The sequence below is a fragment of the Rattus norvegicus genome, chromosome 1 (assembly GCF_021556685.1).
Source record: "Rattus norvegicus strain SHRSP/BbbUtx chromosome 1, alternate assembly SHRSP_T2T, whole genome shotgun sequence".
Taxonomy (NCBI): Eukaryota; Metazoa; Chordata; class Mammalia; order Rodentia; family Muridae; genus Rattus; species Rattus norvegicus.
In genome coordinates, this window is record NC_141534.1 from 28,821,433 (window position 1) to 28,848,083 (window position 26,651).

The 26,651-nt window shown below is 38.4% G+C and overlaps 1 pseudogene; it reads left to right on the forward strand.

Moving 5' to 3' along the window:
- Positions 1–18,791: 18,791 nt before the first annotated feature.
- LOC120100449 (small nucleolar RNA SNORA17) lies at positions 18,792–18,914 on the forward strand (annotated as a pseudogene).
- Positions 18,915–26,651: the final 7,737 nt, after the last annotated feature.

A 26,651-nucleotide genomic window follows, 5' to 3' on the forward strand; every position in this document is an offset into this window, starting at 1 on the left:
CACACACACACACACACACATATTTAACACACACACACATACATACATATATATATGTATATGTATATATATGTATTGTCTAAAACAATTTATAAATCTTAATTAAACCCTGGTAGTTTTTTGGTAGTGGATTATAGTGTTTTAAACAACTACTTTGCAGATAATAATGTCACATTGGGGTTTTAAAAGACTGGACTAAAAGTAAACATTGATCAATATTTTGGGGAATGCCAATATTTCAACTTGTTCTTATGATACTAAGATGCAGATAGATGTCTGAGCATCTGAAATATGTGGCACAATACCAACAACAGCAACTTTGGAAAATATTTTTAAAGATTTATTTATTTTATGTCTATGAGTACACTGTCACTGTCTTCAGACACACCAGAAGAGGGCACCAGACCTCATTACAGATGGTTGTGAGCCACCATGTGGTTGCTGGGAATTGAACTCAGGACTCCTGGAAGAGCAGACAGAGCTCTTAACTGCTGAACCACTGCTCCTTCCTGGTAAATATTTTAAAAGATTAATAATCAAAAAATTTTACATGAGGTTAAAAAAAACAAGTTTAAGTTTCTCTCTTGTGTAATAATATCTATTTTAACTACCTCTTTCTCTACATGTCCCTAGGCTAAATGCTGTTGAATTTTGAGGTTACTAGTGGAAAAATGGAATATTATTTGCAGTTAAACACCTGATCTCTCCTGAGCATGTGGCTTGCGTTCTTCTGGCTTTCTGGTTCTAGACTGATAGGTTAATTCCCATTGTTGTTTATTGAGATGCCAGTAGTGAGTTTCCAGTTAGAGATTGAGTATTCGAGGACCACGTGAAGCAAATGGCTTGAGCAAGTTTTGAGCTTTTTTTTGTTATTGTTCATACGGTTTGTCAGGTAATTGGCACACCACATTTTTTCATCCTACCTTACCTTAGTCATTAAAAAGAAATTGTCATTGGTTAGGAACAACAACACTAATTAAGCCAATAGTGACTTTTATTTTATTTTTTATTTGTTTATTTTATTTTCTTAGTCACTCCTCATTTTATTGAGGGAGTGTCTTTTTGAAATCTAAATCCTAGCAGTTCCACCCATTTTCTCGGACCACCTTGTTTCAAGGATCCTCTTTCTCTGCCTCCCAAGTACCAGGATTAAAGGCAAATCAGGACTGCAAGGCTCTTTTGATGGGGATTCTGGGAATGTGAACTTTCCCCAGTGTTTGCCCTGCCAAATGCCTAAGGAATCATCAGGGAAATGCAAATCAAAACAACCCTGAGATTCCACCTCACACCAGTCAGAATGGTTAAGATCAAAAACTCAGGTGACAACAGAAGCTGGCAAGGATGTGGAGAAAGAGGAACATTCCTCCATCGTTGGTGGGATTACAAGCTGATACGATTCTGGAAATCAGTGTGGAGGTTCTTTTGAAAAATGGACATTGCACTACCTGAGGACCCAGCCATACCACTCCTGGACATATACCCAAATGATGCTCCAACATTTGACAAAGATACATGCTCCACTATGTTCATAGCAGCCTTACTTATAATAGCCAGACATGCTGGAAAGAACCCAGATATCCTTCAACAGAGGAATGGATCCAGAAAATGTGGTACATCTATATTCAGCTATCAAAAACAATGACTTCATGAAATTCATAGGCAAATGGCTGGAACTAGAAAATATCAGCCTGAGTGAGATAACCCAATAATAACAACAACAACAAAAAGAAACAAACAAACAAAAAAGAAAAAAAACCACACATGGTATGCACTCACTGATAAGTAGATATGAGCCCAAATGTTTGAATTACCCAAGATACAATCCACAGACCACATGAAGCTCAAGAAGAAGGACAACCAAAGTTCAGATGCTTCAGTCCTTCTTAAAAGGGAGAACAGAAATGTTCACAGGAGGAGATATGGAGACAAAGTTTGGAGCAGAGGCTGAGGAACAGCCATTGAGAGCCTGCCCCTCCTGGGGATCCAGCCCATAAATATACAGCCACCAGACTTAGACAATATTGATGAAGCCAATAGGTATATGCTGACAGGAGCCTGATATATCTCTCTCCTGAGAGGCTCTGCCAGAGCATGACAAGTACTGAGGCAAATGTTAGCAACAAACCATTGAACTGAGAATGGAGTCCCCGTTGGAGGAATTAGAGAAAGGATTGAAAGAGCTGAAGGCATTTTCAATCCCATAAGAACAACAATACCAACCAAACAACCAGAGCTCCTATGGACTAAACTACTACCCAAGGAGTACATACACATAAACAGACCCTTGGTTCCAGCTGCATATGTATCAGTGGATAACCTTGTTGGGCACCAATAGGAGGAGAAGCTCTTGGTCCTACCAAGGCTGGACCCCTCCCCCCAGTATAGAGTAATGTCAGGGCAGGGAGGAGGGAAGTTGGGGAAGGGGAACACTCCCATAGAAGAATGGGGTTGGGTGTCGTATAGGGGGCTTATGGATTAGAAAGCTTGAAAGGGAATAACATTTGAAATATAAATAAAAATATCCAATAAAAAATAAAAATAAAAAGAGACCTATGGTGACTGCCCTCCAAATGACCCAACAAGCAGCTGAAAGAGTCAGATGCAGATATGTGCACCCAACCAAAGAACAGAAGCTGCTGAGCCCTCTGTTGAATTAGGGAAAAGCTGGAGGAAGCTGAGGAGGAGGGCAACCCTGTAGGACTAGCAGTCTCAATTAACCTGGACCCCTGAGATCTCTCAGACACTGGACCACCAACCAGGCAGCATACACCAGCTGAGATGTATACAGCAGAGGTTGCTGGGTCTGGTTTCAGTCAGAGAACATGCACCTAACCCTCTAGAGGCTGGAGGCCCCAGAGTTTAGAGGTCTTTTGGGGTGCGTGGAGTGCAGACATCTTTGCAGTGACACGGGGCCAGGGGTGGTGTCAAGGAGGTGTGGGTTGTGGAATTGTTGGGAAGTGGACCCAGAGGGGAATAAAATTTGGAATGTAAAAAAAAATTTAGAAAAAGAAAGAAAATAACCTTCAAAAAGCATCGTGGCAATTGTATATGAATATCTGTATCTCTATGAAACTAGACATACTAAATAAAATTGGAATTAAAATATGAAGTAATTTATTTTGAGACACTGTCTCCATGTGGAACCTAGAGTGATGTAGAACTCACTATGTTGCCCTGCCTGGTCTCTGTTTCATGGTATTTCTGCTTTAACCTCTCTGATGTTGGTGTTTACAGGCATGTAACACCATGCTGCTTTTATATAATACAGATTTATCAATCCACTCACAAAGCATTGCAAATTGGCTTCACAAAGAAACCTTAAAAATCTTCATGATCAGCAAATGGGATGCTAATATTCACATATCTATATCTTCTCTATATCTTTCTCCTTTATTCCTCTTGTTCTTACTTTCAACATTTTACTTTATAAAGAAAAAAATAAAATACCCTTTTACAGGCTTCTCTTCTGGTTGAAACCTGAACTGTGTTCTGCAAAGTAATAAGCATATATTAAGTATTCATTTCTATCTGACCCCAAGTGAGACTGAAGTGGAATAAATGTCAGGGGGAAAAAAGCCTAAAGGGCTCCAAATGACCAAGGTAGCATATCAGAAGCCTTATCTGATCTCAGTAGGACACAGAAGTAAATCTATTTGCTCATTGAAAAAAAATGATCACACATTAACATCTGGACTTCATGTGCATACTTGCTCAGTAATGAGCCCCATCCCATATTCAGCTGCATTCCCACATCTGGGGACAAAACGTAGGAACTAAAAATAAAGACAAGAAGAAAAGTTAAAGAAAAAAAGACTACTATAAAATAGTATGGTTAATCTACATTGTAAATTAAATGAGTTGTGTCATCATCCTTGGGAAAAAAAAACACAACTTTATTCAAAAGATGTTCCCAGATAGTACTCGGGATGTTCTCAAACCATTATGTTTTTTAATGCATTTAGGGGTAATGGGTGTGCTTTTTTTTTTTTTTTTTGGTTCTTTTTTTTCCAGAGCTGGGGACTGAACCCAGGGCCTTGCGCTTCCTAGGCAAGCGCTCTACCACTGAGCTAAATCCCCAACCCATGGGTGTGCTTTTAAATCACCCTTACATCATTTAGAGAATGATCGAAGGTGTTTTCCAAAAGCATTTGTTGACGGATACATTTTCAGTTTAACAGAATACATTAATAGAAATGGGCAGAATTGCTGTCTGATATATTTATCTCTGCAGGAGCAATGAGGAAAAAAATCTTTTCACTAGTATGCCTGATAAGGTGGCAAACATGTGTACAATAGAATGCATGTTGGTATTCTGAGTTAGCAGAGGTATATATTTTTGGAAAATGTGAAAAAGAGCAAGATTTCAGAATTCCAGTTGCATTGGTTATTCACGTCACCTACTCAGAATAGTGAAACACTGTGCCTGGGAACAGTCTGAAGTGCTAAGTTTCTTGAGACTAGTGTAGATCTGTAGTCTCTGTTAAATTATAGATTTTTATGGACACACTGTATGGCTTCTCTAAAGTACTGTCAAATGTATACCATGTGTTTCTGAAACTGCTTACTTATCTCTTTAATTGGCTGGGGAATAAGCCCAGATGGGAAACACAACCAGAGGCTGTACTTCAGGGTCTGGGTGCAAATATCATTCAGAGACGTGAACTCTGCTTGCCCGGCAACCTGGGCCAGCTTGAGAGCAGCCAGTCACTGCCTTCAACTTTGGCCTAATAACTTCAGAGCCAAAAGGAAGCCCTCAAAACTACCAGCCATTCTCTAGTCTTTCAAATTTATTAAACATTTCTTCAGGAAAGTGGGAGTCCCTGGGAGGAAATAGGGAATACTATAGTTTGTAGCTTTCCTTCTGCTTTTTTTTTTTTATTCTTACTATTATGCTGGTTGAGAAGTTTCATCACCAAATCAGTTGACATCACTCTGAAGAGCTGCCCACTAATATTTGGGTATAAATGTTTGTACTGGTTTGATTACTTACTGTGGCTAATTGCAAGCCTTTAGATATGGGAAAAGATTGAAATGCAGCTACTTTAGGTCAGTGGAAGTAAAAAGACTTGTAAATGCTGCCTACAGTCTTATATGCCCAAGACAGTATCAGGAGCAATCCTGATACTATCTCAGATTGCTGAAACCTATGCTGGCTCTTGAGAATTTTCTGTATCACATTCAAGACACCCTTCCTTGCCTCTAGCCAGTTTTTACTTGTCATGATACATTACAGTCTTCTCTAGCTTCAGCTCATGCTCTTCTCTGAAGTAGACTTTCCCTTTTTTCACACTTTGTGAACAGATTTATGCAATGATTAAACCAGGTCCTGTGGTAGGTGGACTTAGGTGAACTAATGTATTTATGAGCATACTTATTGTACTGTACCTACAGTTCAGCGAGTCTATAAATATTTTAAATAATCTCTTTGTCTGTCTCTCTGTCTCTCTGTCTCTGTCTCTCTCTCTCTCTTTCTCTTGTTCTCTCTCAAAAGAGGAGAGGATTTTAAGGAAAAGGACTCAGTCAAATTTAAGAAAATGATTCAAAAAACTATCTATGATCCCTTTAAGCCTCCAAGAGACCATGAATTATGAACCATGGGCTAAGTGAGAAAAGGAGTTGTTAATCTCTTAATGTAAAGAAGATAAAATTTGGAACTTCTTTTATTACATGTCATTTGAAGGGTTATTACTTTTTAAAATAGTATGGTGATATTAATGTCATTCTATACTTAAATTATATTATAAATTTCCTCAAAAGAAATCATATTCTTTTTACAGTTTTGTGACTTTAAAAGATCATTTAAAATCAAATTATGCATTTGATTATGGAGTACATGTCAATATATACAGTGATAAATGTAGGTTTACAGGAGGAAGAGGGATTAAACTACATAAGTTGAAAATAGATCTGCCCAGTGAAACTGATTTCCATGAAGGTCATAATGTAGCAGGTAGTTCAGAAGTCACATGCCTTACAGAGAACCGCCCTTTGCTCTGTTCTATATTAGGTGAACACATTAGATATCTTTGCTTAATAGTATTTTCATAAAGGAGTAGAAAAAATTTCTTAAGCTTAGTAAAGATAATTAAAGATATATAGGAAGAATGGCCTCTTGGAGGAGAGTTGGGAGACTCAGCTGGGCTTGCATTGAGGAGTAGCTTGAGTTTTAAGTATTACAGGACACAGGCGATAGGGAGAAGGCATCTGAGCTCATGTAGAGAGCATGTGACCTTCTCTTTAATACAACTTTTGTGGAACATAGACTAGAAATCAAAAGGTGTATATCTTAGATTCCTTTGAAGCAATGATTTTATGTACGACCCATGTTCCACCAAACAGAGGTTCTCTGAGTCCTAGATGTGGAGTAGTAGTAGCCTTGGAGAGAAGATCTGATGAGTTGGTAGTTCTCATTGTCAGAAGCACTGAGTTTTTTCAAGACAAGAAGGATTCTACATTGACAACTAATCTCTGGTATGCTAGGCATTGAGTGGCGAGGGATAACTATGTAGTAGTAGTATGGGGTATTAAAATAGCTCAAGGAAAGTGGAGTATTTTTTCTTTGATGTCTGTCCCTTGCTCTGTTTCCTTTTTTTCTAGTGTGTATGTATATGGTGTGCATGCATTTATGTATGCATGTAAGATTACGGGTTCTCGTGGACGTGTGAATGAATGCATGTGGAGACCTGAGCCCAGTGTTATCTGTCATTTTTGCTCGTCCCATTTTATTTATTGAGGAAGGAGCTCAAGGGCATGGATACTCTAGGTATTGCTGGAATTATAGGTGGGCCTCAATGCCCATGAAGCATCTACATAGGAATTCCAGTTCTAACTTGCTGATTATTGGACAAGTACTTTAACTATAGAAATGTCTATCCAGATACTCCTATTCTCTTTCTATAAACCAAGTGATTATATGTGATTATATGGGATACTTGTACCATAGTAACAATTATTTAAACTTATAGAGTATAATAGAGCATTCTTTTGTATTATTTGACAACTGTGTACGTTTATATAGTGCATTTCAGTCACTTTTACCGCCACCCCCTCTGCTAGTACTCACTTTTCCAAATTAATCTTGTCCTACTTCCCTAACTTTTGCTTCGGTGTGTGTCTCTTCCCCTCAATAAGTTCTATTAGAGTTACTTGCTGAGTGGGAAGGAAGCTGCTTAGTAGAGTGCAGGCAATTTATCTATGCCCAGGCTACTAAAAATGCCATGTCTCTCCTCCAAGCAAGGTTAGTTGTCTATAGTCTCTCTGAGAAGGGACCGACCTTTCAGTACCTCTTTCAAGAAACAACGTGGAGGAGCTTAGTTTTGTGCAAGTCTTGAGTAGAGAATCACAGCCACAGGGAGTTCATGGGAGGGATGCTTATGCCATGTATAGAAGTTCTTTCCTGCACACCTTCTCATTCTGATAGCTTATGGTTTTTTTTTCTTTTTTTCAACTGTCTTCAGCAATACTCCCTTGGGTTTGATGCATGCATGACCTTTATGCTGAATAAGATTCTTTTCTGATGTCACCATTAAAAGACATTTTTGCATGACAATAACTGAAGAGTGCTCTTAAGGGACCATACATGAAAAAAATTCATTTAATCTTTTAAAAAAATCGTTTCTTTGAAAGTTTCATATATGTTTTGAAGATATTCACCTCCCTCCTCCAACTCTGTCATATGATTCAGGTGGCTTCAGTGGGGCCACCTTCTATGTGAGGATTGATGTCATTTGTCTTTTTCTATCTCACAATTACCTTAAGTTGTTTTTAATTATTTTTACTTTCACACTTGCTTTTGATTTCCTCCTTCTTATATTCTGTTATTCATGACAGTATCCATGCATCCAAAGGCCATAGCCATTTTCTAAATCCATTTGTTTTTATTTTTCCTTGGTTAGTCATCATTTTGAAATAATTCTAATTTGTTTGCTAAGCCTGTGTTTTGCCCTCTTTCTTTTCAAATACCCCCTCTCCTCTATCAGTTTCCCTCTGATTCTATTTCTAATTCTGGTATCCTTGAGTTATTTTTACTAGATTTTAAGAAGTTATTTTTTCTTAATTGGAAATATGTTAGTCTATTCTTTGGCATGACTCTATTGTAGGATCAATATCATTTTGCCCAGTATTCTTTTTTCCCTCATAAAACTTTGTGTGAAATTTGTCAAAATGTATTCCTTTTCATGGTTTTTTAACTGTGAAGGCTTTTCATCTATGCAAAGGAGAGAGGATCACATGACTTACCTTAGCCTCAGAACTTTGGGTTTCTCCATGTTTATTCTTAAGTTTCTCTTTCCATTGCTTGAGTGCCCTCATCCTGTTTCTGATGCTTTTATCTTCGAGAACACACTTCTCATTTTTTTATTTTTTGAGGTTGGCCATTTGTTTTGAAATGGGCTTTAAGTTGTTCTGTTTGGTGAGGTCTTGGCATCAAAACTTCAAGCCTGATCTCAAGTTTAGTAGCCCTTTGAACTCACTCATGAACCACAGCCTCTGAAGAAACTCCTCAGCTACGTCTAATGAGCTCACCCTAGATCACTGTGCTTTCAACACTAGCAAGGACATGATGTTTATGGGGTAAATATCTGCTAGGAATTTGGTTTCTGGCCCTCACTCTCATCACAACTGCTTTTCTTCCCCACAGAGATGCTGATAACATGTAAACTTGATGGCAGGTCCAGGTTTTAGGGGTTTGGAAGACTCTCCTTCTTGGAATTTTTCTGTAGATGTTGGCCATGAAGTTTTGTTTTCTTATTCTACTTTCACTGTTTTTACTGGAGATTTAGAAAGTTAAAAAAAAAAACCCACAGGCCAGTGTTGCCCATAAGGTATTGTTGGAAACCATTAATTGGATTATTCTTTTTTTAATTTTATTTTTCTTGGCTATTTTATATATTTACATTTCAAATGCTATCCCCTTACCCCCTCTACTATACCCCCTCCACTGCTTCTATGAGGATGCTTCCATACCCATACAGCCATTCCCACCTCATTACCCTGGCAATCACCTATATTGGGGAAACGGGCCTTCACAGGACCAAGGGCTTTTCCTCTTATTGATGCTGGACAATGCTACCCTCTGCTACATATGTGGTTGGAATCATGGTTCCCTCCATGTGTATTCATTGGTTGGTGGTTTAGTCCCTGAGAGCTCTGGTAGGGTCTGGTTGTTTGATATTGTTGTTCTTCCTATGGTGTTGCAAACCCCTTCAGCTCCTTCAGGCTTTTATATAACTTCTCCATTAGGGCCCCTTTGTTCAGTCTAATGGTTAGCTGCAAGCATCCTCATCTGTATCAGCAGGGCTCTGGCAGAGCCTCTCAGGTGACATTCACATCAGGCTCTGTTGGGCCCTACCTTGGTGTTTTCCTCCTCCCTCGCTGAGCCTTTTAGCCTGCTATAGCAAGAAATTGTTTACACCCTTGGGAGCTGCTCTTAGCCCCTGATTTGGGGCTAGGATTTTCCATAGCACCCTTCCTCCCCACTGAGCCTTTTAGCTTGTTGTTGTTTAAGAAGTTGTTTATGCCCCTGATTGGGCCTGGGACTTTCCACCACACAGACTTTTCCTGTTTTCCTGGTTAGGAATTTTTCACCTGCCTTGTTGTTTTCCATGGCTTTTGCCTCTGGTATATAAGGAGATCTCAGTAAAGCTTTGGTGGCACTCGCTGAAAATGGGTGACCCGTGTACGTGTTTTCTTTCAATTCTGTAGACCTATGCCTGATATTCACACACTGGTGGTGCAGGCGCCGACATCTGGAGGTTCCATCAAGATTGGGAAAGAGAGGGCTGGGGATTTAGCTCAGTGGTAGAGCGCTTACCTAGGAAGCGCAAGGCCCTGGGTTTGGTCCCCAGCTCCGAAAAAAAAAAAAAAGAACCAAAAAAAAAAAAAAAAAGATTGGGAAAGAGAGGACAAACTGACAGGATCGTTCCAAAAGGCCGGTCAACAAGGAAGCAGAACGTATTGGGGACAAGCAGCCACCACAGGGCAAAACTAGAAGTAAGTAGTGCTACAAAGGTTTTGCCTTAGCCATGGGAACTACAAGTTCCTTGTTATTGGTCATAGATCAGCTTGTAAGTTTACTCAAACAACAAGGAACTGGTATTAAGGTAAAGACAGCCCATGATTTTGTTAAAACTATAGAACAAGTCAGTCCTTGGTTTATAGCTAGTGGTGGTTTGAATATTCTGGATTGGAAAGGGAGATTATGAAATTGGGAGAAAATGGGCCAGAAAAGGCCCCAGTAAGCAGAATTCAGAAGGATCACAAAAATTAAAAGCATGTGCAAAGATAAAGATTTGAGGTAGTGGTGAGTAAACCTTGTAAAAAGGGACAAGGTAATAATGGTAAAATGTTTTTGTGTATGTGTTCTTTTAGAGTTATGCTAAAATCTAGAGAGACTGGATTTTGGAGAATAGATGGTTTGTTGGAGGTTGAGTTTTGCTTTCCAATGTTATGGTTGTGCTCTGGTGTTACAAGGGAAACTTAAAGATTGTGGTTAAAGATTGCCAGTGTTACATTGTCTACAGTTTACAGTTTGATCACAGGCAGGCTCAAGATTCTAACTCACACATATTTGTAATTAAAAAAAATCAGACAGGTGGAAATTGTTAACAGGATTCACGAAAGGTTGAGACTATGGAACTTATAAGAACATTACAGTCTATTTGCTTACTCAAATTGCTACCTAAAGATATGTTTAGCTTCCTTATTCATCAGGGAAATGAAAACCAAAATGACCCCAAGATTCCACTTCACACCAGGCAGAATAGCTAAGATCAAAAACTCAGGTGACAGTCGATGCTGGCAAGGATGGGGAGAAAGAGGTGCACTCTTCCATTGTTGGTGAGATTGCAAGCTGGTACAACCACTCTGGAAATCAGTCTGGGGGTTCCTCAGAAAACTGTACATACTATTACCTGAGGACTCAGCTATACCACTTCTGGGCAGATACCCAAAAGATTCTCCAACATATAACAAGACACATGCTCCACTATGTTCATAGCAGCCTTATTTATAATAGCCAAAAGCTGGAAAGAACCCACATGTCTTTTAACAGAGGAATGGATACAGAAAATTTACACAATGGAGTAGTACTCAGCTATTAAAAACAATGACTACATGAAATTCTTAAGCAAATGGAAATCTTTTGTCATCACTAAATGCTAAAATAACATAATGTATTTACTTTAAAAAAATCAATAGCTAACTAACTTCTTAGTGGAAAGTGTACCTTTTATAAATCTGCATACATATGTCACAAATGTCTACACTATGTAAGATAAAAGTAATAAAAATTTGTAAACAAAATTTTAAAGATATTGTATGTAGTCTTTTAATTGACAAAGAAGCTATAGGTTTGTCTTTGTTTATAAAGTACTAAGGAATGCATTGCCATTTGAATCATGTCTTTTTTTATCCTACGTGTTTCTTCTCACCTAATAAATAAGGGAAAGAATGTCTTGCCAAGGTCAAGACCTATTTGGAGCCATGTCTTCTAAATGTGAAGCCCAGTGTAATTCTGGAGTTCACCCCTGCTTGCTTTTGGCTGAAGTGGCTTCTTGTTTCTAAGAAAAGAAACAAGGTTCAAAGGTGTAATAAAAAGGTCACTTGTCTTTCCCCAGATACAGAGGCAGTCAAAACAAGGAGTTATGATGAATTATACGTATATAGATCTGAGAAAATAGATGAACTTTACTTGTAGAACATAGTTGTCTTTATATGATCAGAAAAGAAACTATAGACAGAGGCAAAATGTCTTTGGGAAAGGAGATCCTAGAGTTTGGCCAAATCCAATTCTTTGAAATCATTATGACTGTAGATATATAATGGACTCAACATTTCTGAATTTTTGCATCTTTCCTTCTTACAGTTTTGTTGCACATATTGTCACAGCCAACTTCAAATGTTCCCCTACTCCTGAACAAAACAGAGTAGCTGAGAAGTTTGCTTAAGCTTCTTAATACTTTTAATCCTTACTGGTTATAATTTGATTACTGCGAAAGATTTTCTCTGTGGGCCTTCTATTAAATCACTTTCAAGTTGAAATAAACCAGAAATCCTTTTGAATAACTGAGTTGGTATTCACTTTAAGCTGGTCAGAATTTATACAGGAATTGTTGAATATTTCTTATAAAATACTGTTGATGTGCCCAGAGGCTACTGTGAGGAGCTTATCCTCTCAACTTCAACACACACACACACACACACACACACACACACACAGAGAGAGAGAGAGAGAGAGAGAGAGAGACGCACACAGAGACACACACACACAGAGACACACACAGAGACCCACACACACACACAGAGACACACACACAGAGACACACAGACAACACAGACAACACACACACTAATAAAGAAGCTACTGAGCAAGATGTCCTGGCTATGGAAAATGGTGTGACATAGCTTTACATCTGTGCTTGTTTGCTCTCCACTTCTTCATAGATCTGCTTTGATTGGCTACTCCAAATTTACACTGGAGGTAGCATTACCATCTATGTACTCATTGGTGCAATTCTATTTAGTTTAATCTTATGAGAATCCAGCCAAATCATCCTTTAATTATATGTTTTAATTAATTAATTTATTTATATTTACACTCCAGATTATATTCCCTTCCTGGTCCACACTCCCATACCTCCTCCCTGCCTCCAATCTCCACAAGGATGTTCCCATCCCACCCATCCAAACAGACTTCTAAACTTCCTGGGGCCTTCAGACTCTTGAAGGTTAGGTGCATCTTCTCTGACTGAAACCAGACTGAGCAGTCCTCTGCTGTGTATGTGTTGGAGGCCTCATCTCAACTGGTGTATGCTGCCTGGTTGGTGATCCAGTGTCTGAGAATTCTCAGGAGTCCAGGTTAATTGAAACTGCTGGTCCTCCTACAGGACTGCCTTCCTCCTCAACTTCCTCCAGCTTTACCCTAATTCAACCAGAGGGATCATCGGCTTCTGGCTTCTGTTCATTGGTTGGGTGCACATATCTACATCTGACTCTTTCAGCTGCATGTTGGGTCTTTTGAAGGGAAGTCATGATAGGTCTCTTTTTGTGAGTGCCCCATAGCCTCAGTAATGGTGTCAGTTCTTGGGGCCTCCTCTTGAGCTGGGTCCTACTTTGGGTCCATCGATTGACCTTCTTTTCCTCAGGGTCCTCTCCATTTTCATCCCTGCATTTCTTTCAGATAGGAAGAATTATGACTCAGAGTTTTAACTCTGGGATGGCAACCCCATCCCTCACTTGGTACCCTGTCTTTCTGCTGGAGATGAGTTCAATGAGTTCTCTCTCTCCCCACTGTAGGGCATTTCATCTAGGGTGCCCCCTTTGAGTCTTGAAAGTCTCTCACTTCCCAGGTCTCTGGTACATTTTGGAGGGTCCTCCCAACCTCCTTCCTCTCAAAGGCACCTGGTTCCAATCTTTCTGCTGGCCCTCAGGGCTTCAGTCCTTTCCCCTCACCCAATACCAGATCATGTTCCCCTCTTCCCCACCCCTATCACCTATCCACTTTCCCTCCCCTGTCCCTCTCTCCCTCCCCCCTTATGGTTGTTTTCTTTTCTCTTCCAAGTGGGACTGAGGTATCCTCACTTTGGCCAGTCACCTTATTGACCTTTTGAGTTCTGTGGACTGTATCTTGGGTATTTTTTTTGCTGATGTCCACTTATTAGTGAGAACAAATTGTGCATGTTCTTTTAGGTCTGAGTTAACTCACTCAGGATGATATTTTCCAGTCCCATCCATTTGCCTGCAAAACTCAACATGTTCTTGTTATTAATAGCTGAGTAGTATTCCATTGTGTAAATGAACCACATTTTCTGAATCCATTTTTCTGTTGTGGGACATTTGGGTTGTTTCCAGCTTTTGGCTATCACAAATAAGGCCACAGACCTATCAGAATTACACTAGACATCTCAACAGAGACTATGCAGGCCAGTAGAGCCTGGTCAGATGTCATGCAAACTCTAAGAGAACCTTAATCATATGTTTTCACACAAACCTGAAACTTGAATGATGTTTAATTATTTCTCTTTCTGTTTTGAGTGGTGTCAGAATATCCAGGAATGATACAGAGTTTTGTGCTCTAAGAGGCCCATGGGCTTCTTTTTAATTTGCTCATTTGTTTATTTTATTATACAACATTCCTCCCTTTCATTTTTCTCCCCCTCTCTCTGTTCTTCTTCAAAATCATTGTCTCTTTTTTCAGCAATTGCTATCAAATGTATATATGTATTTATGTATACATATATGATATATCAGGTATCTAATAAGAGAATAAACTAATTCTCCTCTTTCAGAAGTTGTTGATTACCTCTTCAACCTGGAGTATTCTTGTGGTTATTTGAATATGCTAATAATAATAGTACCAGGGGGTGGTACTATTAGGTGTGGCCTTGTTGAAGGAAGTATGTCACTTTGGGGGTGTTTTCAATATGCTTGACCCAGGAGTGGCACTATTAGGAAGTGTGGCCTTATTGGAGGTAAGTATGCTGTTGTTGGAGGAAGTGTATCATTTTGTGGGTGGCTTTGATATCCTCCTCTTAGCTGCCTAGAAGACAGTCTTCTGGCAGCCTTAGAATCAAAATGTAAAATTCTCAACTCCTTCTTCAGCACCACGTCAGCCTGGATGATGCCATGCTTCCTGCCATGATGACAAAGGACTAAACCTCTGAAGCTGTAAACCAGCCCCAAATAAATGTTGTTCCTCATAAGATTTGCCTTGTCAGCATGTCTCTTCACAGCAATGCCACTCTTGAGAGGTTTTCTTCTCCCCTTGTGGTATGTTAATTGATGTTGTCATTATACACATGTCTTTGAGGTAATCATGTTGTTGAGATTTCATAAATACAACTTCTCTATCATGTCTAGAAGAAATGGTACAGTGGATATCCTGGTTCTCTTGTTTTTATAACACACCTGTCTCCTCTTGCACATGTTCCCCAAGTCTTAAGTAGATAGGTTATGTCTCTTGGATATATTAATTGGCATTTGAGAACCTCATGCTCAATTCTCTGTACTTCAACTGGCTATGGATTTCTTCAAAAGTTTCCAAGTTTTAAGTGAAGTGAAGTTGGACATCTTCATTAACATCTACTCTAGACTCTCAGGAAGGATAGTGCTGCTCAGTTTCAAGTTGGTATTTCCTGGGCAATTCTCTGTTTTTCTACTGCTCCCCTCATTCACAGTACTTGTCCTGTATAACAGTTATGCGTCTGAACTGCCTTGATGCTTGACTACCTAATACATAAAATCCTTTGGAGATCCTCTAGCTAATCCCCAGGTCAAGGAAGCATCCTTATGTTACAACCTTCCCATCATTAGCACTGCTACAGCTGGTTACCACAGTACTCATGTCACCCTAGGGAACGATGATTCCCATCTCAAACCAGGTTTTAGGACAAAATAAATTAGTCACAAAGTGGAAATAAACGACAATGATCCCCTACAGGTATCCATTTCTCCTACTAGTGGGATAAGATTTAAACATCCCTCTAATTTCTTCTATCAACCCATCTGTAGATATCCATCCAAATGGCCGTGCTGCTAAATAGAATCTCTGCTGAGTTTGCAATGTCTTATGTATTAGTATTAGAAATTCCAGAGCATGAACTGCAATTTCTGAATAATGATCAGATTGAGGTGTCAAGTTTCACCTCACACTGTTCATAAAAGAGAAATCTTTGCTCTTTCTAAAAGATAACACAACTTTTCAATGTGTTCTCTTCAAAATAGAAGTGCAGGGAAAAAATAATGCTCAGCTTCTGCCGGCTGCTGTTTGAAAACATAGGCATATTTGTCTTATTAGAAAAGTTATTAAAATCTTAATCCTTATCAAAGGATCTACCTTGTAGTGTAATTGCTTGTGCATGTGTCTCCTTTTCCACTCTATTTTTACCATCCTCGGAGCAAGAACTTGGTCATGTTTATATATGAAATCCCCACAGTGCCTAGTGGGGACTTGAAAGGTCTCAGGAAAAGTTTATAAAATAAAAATACTGATCTTAGTCTTATATTTGGAAAATATGTCCATGGGATGAAATTTGCCCATCCTGTTTCTCTCTAGTATATTGTTAAGCAAACATCCAGCCAACTCTTAAGACAACCTAGGGCTCAAATCTTAAGTTATTTGACAGATATGATGGTCTACCATGGGTCTATTTATTTATCTATTTTCCTCTGCTCTGTCAGAAGGGACTGTGGATTAAGTTAAAGCAGCAAAGAACTTCACAGGAAAACAGCTACCATTGATCTCATTCCCAGTACAAACATGACCTGACCTCTTAGAAATAATGATTCAAAAAACAAACCAGGAGCTGGAGTGGTGGCTCAGTGCACAAGACTGCTCACCACTCTTGCACTTACTTGGCATTTCACAACCATTAATAGCTCCATTCCCAAGTTATCTTCTGATCTCCATGGGTACCCGGCACTCATATAGTACACAGGCACATATGCAGCAAAGAGTACTCACACAACTAAAATGAAATAATGAATTTTAAAAAAATAAACAGAAACCTCATTATCATTTTTCTTCATAAGAAAGTGTGCCTTATTCATAACCTTGCTCACTAACGTGAGGGACAGGACAGAAATACTGAAGGACTTTATCTTTACAGGTTTGTGGGAAAGGGAAAGTTTAAAAAATGATTTAGAAAAGTAGGACAATCATGTTTTATTTTAGTTTACGATGGTTGAATATTCACTTTTATATGGTTCAAACTGATAGTTTTATTTTTGTTTTTTGAGAGGTCATGGAGCATGCTTAAGTATGTTTTATTCTGTTTGAAACCACAGGTCCTGGTACTGTGTTTCAACTAAAAACTGTTCTTCAAGGTTAGAGACTTTAGAGAAGACAGCAGTCATTAACAATGCCAACTACAGAGTGTAGGAGTTGAGTAGTTTTATAGTCAGAGTTTCCAAGACATTAATGACAGGAATCTCTGTGAGATTTCCTTTAAAATGCACACCAATCTTGTTTTCTAAAACAATGAATACTCACTGGATTGAGGATTGTCCCACAGAATTTGTAAGTCATACAACTATGTGCTATCTGGAAGGCAAAGTTCAGTGATGACTGGTGTGTGGGCTGATGGCATGAATAGTAATTAGGCAACCTGAAGGTGAGCAGCATTATCTGACAGGTTGGGGATAGATGAACAGAATGAGCATCTGTTTCTTTTTGGTGTTTGACATACTGAGGAAATGTAACTTATTGACATTGATTTAAAAATCTTTAACCTTTGAAAATGGACTTGCACCAGCAATGCACCAAGAAATCAGGATGCATGATCAGCATCTGTCATTTTGAAAATTTGTCATCCTAGATCTAGAGTCTATTCACTTTCAAGCTTTTATGTGGCACCACGGCTTTGTAGTCTCTGATTGTGAGAGTTACTCAACTCTTCTCTCATCTTAACATTTTTGGACTAATTTGTTGACAATTCCATACAGAGAATTTTCCATTTGTTGTAGGATATTTGATCATGTTGTGAACCTTGAGACTGTTATTTACTGAAAAACAAACTGATTCTAGTTGTGGTGTGACTCAGCCCTTAGCAGATACTTTTAGTCTCTCTGGCTGGAATATAGACATGCCTTGAGTATACCTTTAATCCCCCAAAAATGAAAGTAAAGTTAGTTTGTAGAAGGAAGCGCCTTTGTTTGAAAGTGATGTGCAATTGAGTGACAGACAAAGTGACGATTCAGAGATAGATTTGACAGAATGGGATATGCCCAATTCTCAGGAGAAAAAAAAAGGAAAAAGAGGCTCTTTAAGAGAAAATAGTGCAGTAGTAGAAGGAGGCACTATTGGGACAGTTGTACAAAGACAGGTTGAGGAAAAAACAAGCTGGACACAGGTTAAAACAGAATGAACCAGAGAATGAGAAACTGACAGATGATTAGAAAAGATTGCCTGAGTTAGTTTGAAGCAAAGCAGAGAAATTCAGTCAGAGGCTGATATACAAGACAGATTGAATCAGTCAGCTTGGAGAGGACTTTGAGCCAGAACTCCTGAGTTGAACCAGCCAGCCGCAGTTCAGAAAGAACTCGGAAGGATGATCTGATTCATCAGTAAGTCTCATAGGCTGAAAACATTCTAGGCCTAGATAAGACTGTATGGGGCCTAGAAAACTTCAGGACTAGATCCAGGTCAGCAAATAGATGCAGTAATCCTTGGAGATGACAATTACAACAGAAGAATAAAAGTTATATTTACAGATCAAGGTGTAAGCTCTCAGCTACTTCTCTAGCCCTATACCTAACTGCCTGCCTACTACCATACTCCTCATGCTGGTCATGGAGTCTAACTCTCTGAAAGGGTGAGCCCACATTAAATACTTTCTTTTACAAGTTGTGTTGATCATGTTGCTTTACTACAAATGTAGAACAAATGGATATGACAGATTATCTACAAAACATTCCACACAAACACTGAAAGAATACATGTTTTTCTGAAGCCCACAGAACTTTCTCCAAAATCAGCCACATATTAGAACATATTAGACTTATCAACTAATATAGGAAGGTTAAAATTGTATCCTATGATTTATTTGATCACAGAGGAATAAAGGTGGATATCAAGACCAATAGAGACTACAGAAAGCATACAAACTCATAGAAACTCACCAAAACTACTGAATGATAAATGTGTTGTGGGAAAATTCAGGAAGGAAAATTTAGTATTGTTAGAATTGAATTAAAATGAAAACACAACACATCAAAAAATATAAGACACAATGCAAGTATCCTAAGAAAAAAGGTTATAGTGCTAATTGCCTATATCAAAAATTTTGAGAGCTTTTTCTGCCCCTAGAGGCATTACAGGTGTGGCTGTGTGTTGCCTGTGCCTCAGTAAGTGGCAGAGAAGAGAGCGAGTGGCTCGGTGTTCTGATTTGTGAATATCTGAATGATTGGCAGCCTACAAGCAAGCAAACAAAACAACAAAATAACTAAAACAACAATAAAATCAAGCCTTAAACACCAATCTGGCACCAGGGTATCCCAACAGACAATGAGTCTAAGCCATATAAGCATTGACAGGCTCTCAGAAGAGAGAGAGCCTGAGACTAGAACCCTGTCTGGGTTTACCTCAGCCCCCACAAGAGTAAGCCTAAGACAGAAGACTCTTATGAGAGGCCACTTGGGTGGGCTAGGTGGGAAATTCAGTATCATAATGCAGGAGTAGGGTATAGCACTCCTAGGACCACACCTGAGATGAACCCACATACCACTAAGAGGAACAAGTGAGTGGGAGAGAAATGGAAGAGAAAGAGAAGGATGTGGGCACAATGAAGAAAGGCAGAAGTTGAGATATTGGGGAACAGCCTGATGTGAGTAGCTGGTAATGCCACCTAGGACCACGGTAGGTTTCTGATCTATGCTTCTGGCCACATGTGTGTTTGAGGCCCTGCAGCAGCAGGGTTCTGTTACTAGCAAAGTCCAGATTGGCATCCCTGGTCTGAACTGCTGCCCAAGAACATGTTGATGTCTGAAGGGTGTGCAGAACTGGCTTCATCTCTCACCTGGCTGTCCTTGGAGAGCTGTCCCTGGGGTCTTGAGAGCAAGAGACTTGACTCTTTCACCTGCTGCAGCACTTGTGAGAGTGGGCCCTGGACCTCACTTGGGCATCACAGGAGAGTTTGCCCTGAATATGGAGTTTACTCCTTAGCCAGGGAGTAAGAACAGGAGAGCTGGCCCTGCCTCTTGTCTGCTATGTGGTAGTACTCTCTGACAGGCCAAAGAGCTGACCTCAGAGTCATAAGAATGGGACAGCATTTTCTTGAATGACTTTTGTGGGAAGGCCCAGACCACTGTAGATAGGGACACCTCTGTGCAAGTGATCCTGAGATGTATAAAAAAGCAAACCGAATAAGCCAGGAGAAATAAGCCAGTTGGCAATATTCCTCCATGGCCTCTGCTTCAGTTCCTGCTAGGGATCATACCTCGACTTTCCTCAATGTGACCTGAGAGTTTTAAGCTGAACTAAACCATTTCCTCCCGAAATTGTTTTTTTTCCTCCTGATGTTTTATCATAGCGGTGGAACTCCTTAATAGACAGTGGTGGGAATGAATCTTATTATACAATGTCTGAAGTTACAACTCTCTTTTCCTAGTGGGGATAAAAGTTCAGAGCACTGGCGTGTCCTGAAGCGACATAACCATAAAGTAGTAGAAGAGTTTGCTTCTTCTAGTCTTTAGAAGTATTTTTAAAAATTGGTGCAGTGTGTAGGTATATCTCCACGTATGACTTTATGTGTACCACATGTATGCAGATGTCTTTGGAGTCCTGGAGAAGGTATCAGATCAACTAGTTTTATTGACAGTTAGGAACCACTAGTAGTGGGTTCTGGAAAGAGACTTCAGGTGCTCTGAAAGCTCCTGTTATCGTGGTTTTGTTTCTTCTTTACAACAGGAACTAAATGGCAAAAGGACCTTTATTTAGCACCTTTTCCAATATTCTGGGAGTTCCCCATGGCATTTTATTCACTATACCTTACTTGAATACAACCAACATCTCATGGACAGCCTGCTCCTGTTGTAGATTTTTGTATAATTGTACAGATTGTTATATGTTGCTTATCAAGATTGATTTATAGAAAGTTTTATGCAAAATACAAAATCAATTTGATTGTATTGGTGGCTGTATCTATCAAGGCATACTTTATCTCTCGCTTTGACCCAGAGAATTTTATAGTTTTAGAGACAGAAGGTTTAACAATTTAACCCAGAACACTGTTATGACGAATTCTGTTTTCCAAAGAAAAGGAAAAATCGATGTTATTTGAGCTATCTCAAAAAAATGGATGGAGATATTTAAAACCCAATTTACAAAACTACTATAATTCTATATCCACACATAATAGTAAGATATTAGGAAAAATCACAAAATTGATTATAATTGTACATTAGATCCAAAATTTCTAAGTGACATATTATTGTTATTATTTCAGTAAATGTTAAAAGAATGATATACCAATATTGGGTGATATTCATGTTAGAAGTGTAATAAATGTTAAATAATAGAACTCTATGTACCTCTTTATATTAAAATTTAATGAGATTTTTGTTTTGAATTAGAGCAAGCAAACCACACCCTGTATCTGCTACTGAGTGCCACTCAAAACTTGGACAAAATGCATGGGAAAACTTTATTAAAGAGTATTAGCATAAAAAGTTTGGAATAACTGCTTTTTTCCATAGTAGCCCCTGGCCTGAAGACAGAACTAGGAGCCTACTATGAATACTAGAGTTCAGAGAGATCGATCTGTACAAAACAAACAAACAGACAAGCAAACAAAAATCAACTAAAAACTAAACCTTTAGTTCTCTTTCAAAAATGAAACTGAAATTCCTAAATATGAGAGAGGGAAAGAGAGAATGAGAGAGAGAGAGAGAGAGAGAGAGAGAGAGAGAGAGAGAGAGAGAGAGAGAGAGAGAATGCCGAATGTATGGAGTCAGGGTGTCATGGAGTCCAGAATGTATGTAGCTGAGGATGGCCTTGAACTCATGATCATCTTGCTTTGTTCCTCCAAGTTCTGGGAAAACAGTCATGTATCACAATATCTTGTTTCATGTGGTGCTAAAATCAAACCAAGCTTTCACACATTCTAGGAAACAAGTCTAATGGAGGCACATCTCTTTGTGAGAAAAAAAAATCTTCATGTGAATTTAGGAGACCAAAATTTGAAGGGGAATCTTCTTATGTTTGATAGAACTTTATTCCAATAACCTAGTGCAGACCACTAGGCCACCAGTTGCTTCCTTTTTCTAACCTGTCTGCTTGTCACTTGGCTGTAGACAGCATGGTCACAGAAGGCACAATAGAACAAATAAAACCCCAAATGTTTGTGAGAGATATAAAAAACAGAAATTAGGAAAATTGGAGAGTGTTGAGGAAACCATGAAAAGGAACATACTTTTACACAGTAATTACTGAGTGCTGTTTTTATTTGGACAAGTGTAGACTTGATTATCTATATCTATATCTATATCTATATCTATATCTATATCTATATCTATATCTATATCTATATCTATATCTATATCTATATCTATATCTATATCTATATCTTTATCTATATCTATATCTATATCTTTATCTATATCTATATCTATCTATCTATATGTGTGTGTGTGTGTGTGTGTGTGTGTTGTGTAGAAGCCATGTATTTGAAAGGGGGTGAGGATGGGAGGCATTGACGTGATGAAAGGGAAAGGAGAAAGTAATATAACTTTATTTTAATTTTCATAAATGCATATATATGTACACATATATAAACATAATTTTCATATATACACTGAAATAACTGGCTGCAAATTTATTTGGCAAAAGGTGGAGACTCTGAGAATCAAGTTTATTGAACTTGGAGCAAGACAAATCCAAAGAAAAGTGATTCAGCACCTCAGAACTGAGTCATTGATTGAATGGTAAAGACTAAGGGCAACCTACAAATTTATAGGGTTTTTGCAGTAGGAGGATGGGAGTTGAAAGGAAGTGGGACAAGACATTAAAACAGCAAGAACTGAGGCAGATGAATATATTCAACAAAACACTTCCAAACATGCATGCAAAATAAAGACCTTAGGGACGAGAAGCTTCAAGAGAGCAGATTCCAGTAGACTTGTCAATAGAAGGTGAATGTAAATTCTTTACATTGAAGGGAAATAGTTGACAGAAAAAGGAAATAGAATGAGGAAAAGTCACAGAAGGGGCAGACAGTGTGTAAATAAAATAGTCCATTCTTTTTCTAAATAATGTTTTTATGTTTTTAAATTTCATACAATGCAATTTGATCACATTTATCTGCCTTCTCCAACTCCTGCCAGATCCTCTCTTACCTTACAACCCACCCAAATTTATAGTCTCTCTTTTATAAAATTTTTACTTTTGAAATTAAAATATGGACTGGAGAGATCACTCAGTGGTTAAAAACACTGACTGTTCTTCCAGAGGTCCTGAGTTCAATTCCCAACAACCACATTGTGGCTCAGAACCATCTCTGATGGGATCCAATGCCCTTTTCTGGTATGTCTGAAAACAGTGTACACATATAAATAAATAAATAAATCTTTAAAAAAATACAATTACATTATTTTCCTTTCTCTTTCATCCCTTCCATATCTGACATGTTGTTCTTTCCGTCCTTACTTCCTTTCAAATACATGGCTTCTTCATACACACACACACACACACACACACACACACACACACACACACATACACACACACAATCTGCTCAGTTAATTTAGTGCTACTTGCATATATATATATATGTATACACACACACAATCTGCTCAGTTAATTTAGTGCTACTTGCATATATATATGTATACACACACACACACACACACACACATATATATATATATATATGATTGTAGAGCTTTCTAAGAGATATTTTCCATATACTGGATAATTGACAGGCTCCAGTCAGAGACAGCAAGGTCACCTAACACCAGATATAACCAGATGGCAAGGGCAAGCACAAAATCATAAGCAACAGAGACCAATGTTACTTGGCCTCATCAGAACCCAGTTCTACTACCACAGCAAGCCGTGGATACCCAAAACACCCGAAAAGCAAGATTCTGATCTAAAATCACACCTCATTATGAAGATAGAGGACTTTAAGAAGGACATAAATAACTTCCTAAAGAAATACAGGACAACACAGGTAAACAGGTAGAAGTCCTTAAAGAGAAAACACATGAATTTCTTAAGGAATTACAGGAAAACACAACAAAGTAGGTGAAGGAATTGAACAAAACCATCCAGGATCTAAAAGTGAAAATAGAAGCAATAAAGAAATCACAAAAGGAGACAGCCATGGAGGTGGAAAACCTAGCAAAGAGATCAGAAGTCATAGATGCAAGCATCACCAACAGAATACAAGAAATAGAGAATATCAGGTGTAGAAGATACCATAGAAAATATTGACACAACAGTGAAAGAAAATACAAAATGCAAAATGCTCCTCACCCAAAACATCCAGGAAATCCAGGATCCAATGAAAAGACCAAACCTATGAATAATAGGCATAGAAGAGAGCAAAGATTCCCAACTCAAAGAACCAGTAAACATCTTCAACAAAATCACAGAAGAAAACTTCTCTAAACTAGGGTGATACCTATAAACATACAAGAAGGCTGCAGCACTCCAAATAGATTGGACCAGAAAAGAAGTTCCTCCTAAACACCAAATGCACAGAACAAAGAGAGAATATTAAAAGCAGTAAGAAAAAAAGGTCAAATAACATATAAAACCAGAACTATCATAATTGAACAAGATTTCTCAACAGAGTCTCTAAAAACCAGGAGATCTTGGGCAGGTGCCATACAGATACTAAGAGAACAAAAATGCCAGCCCAGGCTATTGTACCCAGCAAAATTATCAATTACCATAGATGGAGAAACCAAGATATTCCACAATGAAACCAAATTTAAATAATATATTTCTACAAATTCAGCCCTACAAAAAATAATAGAAGGAAAAGTTCAACACAAGGAGGGAAACTACACCCAAAAAAAGATAGCCACACAAACCTAATACCATTTCTAACAGCAAAAATAGCAGGAAGCAACAATTATTGTCCTTAATATCTCTTAACATCAATGTCTCAATCTTCCAATAAAAAGACTTAGACTAACACACTGGTTAAGTAAACAAGACCCAGCATTCTGCTGCACATAGGAAACAAATGTTAGTGACAAAGGCAGACACTACCTCTGAGTAAAAGGCTGGAAAAAATTTTCAAGCAAGTAGTCCCAAGAAGCAAGCTGGTGTAGCCATTCTAATATCAAATAAAATAGACCCTCAGCCAAAACTTATCAAAAAAGATGGAGAAGGATGCTTCATAGTCGTCATAGGAAAAATTAACCAAGATGAACTCTCAATCCTGATGTCTATGCCCCACTTCTAGGAGCACCAACATTTGTAAAAGAAGTGTTCTTAAAGCTCAAAGCACACATTGAATCTCACACAATAATAGTGGGAGACCTCAGCACACCACTCTTACCAATAGACAGATCATGGAAACAGAAACAAAACAGAGACTGAGTGAAACTAGTCGAAGTTATAGACCGAATGTATTTAACAGATATCTACAGAACATTTTACACTAAAACAAAAGAATATACCTTTTTCTCAGCAACTCATGATAACTTCTCCAAAATTGACCTTATAATTGGACACAGAACATGGCTCAACCAATACAAGAAGATTGACATAATTCTATGCAGTCTATCAGATCACCAAAGACTAAAGCTGGTCTTCTATAACAACAGAAAGCCCACATACACATGGAAACTGAACAACTCTTTATTCAATAACAACTTGGTCAGGGAAGAAATAAAGACTCTTTAGAGTTTAACAAAAATGAAGGTACAGCATACCCAAACTTATAAGACAATGAAAGCCGTGCTAAGAGGAAATCTCACAGCTCTGGGGTGCCTCCATAAAGAAACTGGCGAGAGCATAAACTAGCAGCTTAACAATACATCTGAAAGCTCTGTAACAAAAAGAAGCAAATACACCCAAGAAGAGTAGATGGCAGAAATAGTCAAACTGAAATCAACCAAGTAGAAATGAAGATAACTACACAAAGAATGAACAAAACCAGGAACTAGTTCTTTGAGAAAATCAACAACATAGATAAACCCTCAACTAGATTAACCAGGGGGCATAGACAGTGTATCCAAATTAACAAAATCAGAAATGAAAAGGAAGACATAACAACATAGCCAACAGTCAACATCAAACTAAATGGAGAGAATATTGAAGCAATCCCACTAAAATCTGGGATAAAATAAGGCTACCTACTCCCTCCCTATCTATTCAATATAGTACTAAAAATTTTAGCCTTAACAATTAGACAATAAAAGGAAGTCACAGGGATACAAATTGGAAAGGAAGAAATCAAAATATCACTATTTGTGGATGATATGATAATATACGTAAGTGACGCCAAAAATTTCCACCATAAAACTTCTATAGCTCATGAGCAATGTCAGCAAAGTGGCTGGATATAAAATTAACTCAGACAAAGCAGTAGTCTTCCTCTACTCAATGAAGAATGGGCTGAGAAAAAAAATTAGGAAAATGACACCCTTCACAATAGTCACAAATAGTATAAAGTATCATGGTGTGACTTTAACCAAACAAGTGATAGATCCGTATGACAAGAACTTCAAGTGTATGAAGAAAGAAATCCAAGAAGACCTCAGACAACGGAAAGATCTCCCATGCTCATGGATCGGCAGGATTAACATAGTAAAAATGACCATCTTACCAAAAGCAATCTACAGATGCAATGCAATTCCCATCAAAATTCCAATCCAGTTCTTCACAGAGATAGTGAAATTCTCTAATTTGTCTGGAATAACAAAAAAAATCCAGAGTAGAGAAAACTATTTTCAACAATAAAAGATCTTCGGGTGTTGCAGAGATGGGGGAGGATCACCATCCCTGACCTCAAGCTGGACTACAGAGCAATCGTAATAACAACTTCATGGTACTGGTATCGAGACATGCAGGTTGACAAATGGGATAGAACGGAAGGCCCAAAAACAAACCCCCACACCTATGGTCACCAGATTTCTGCCAAAGAAGCCAAAACCATCTAGTGGGAAAAAGACACCATATTCAACAAACGGTGATTGTCATT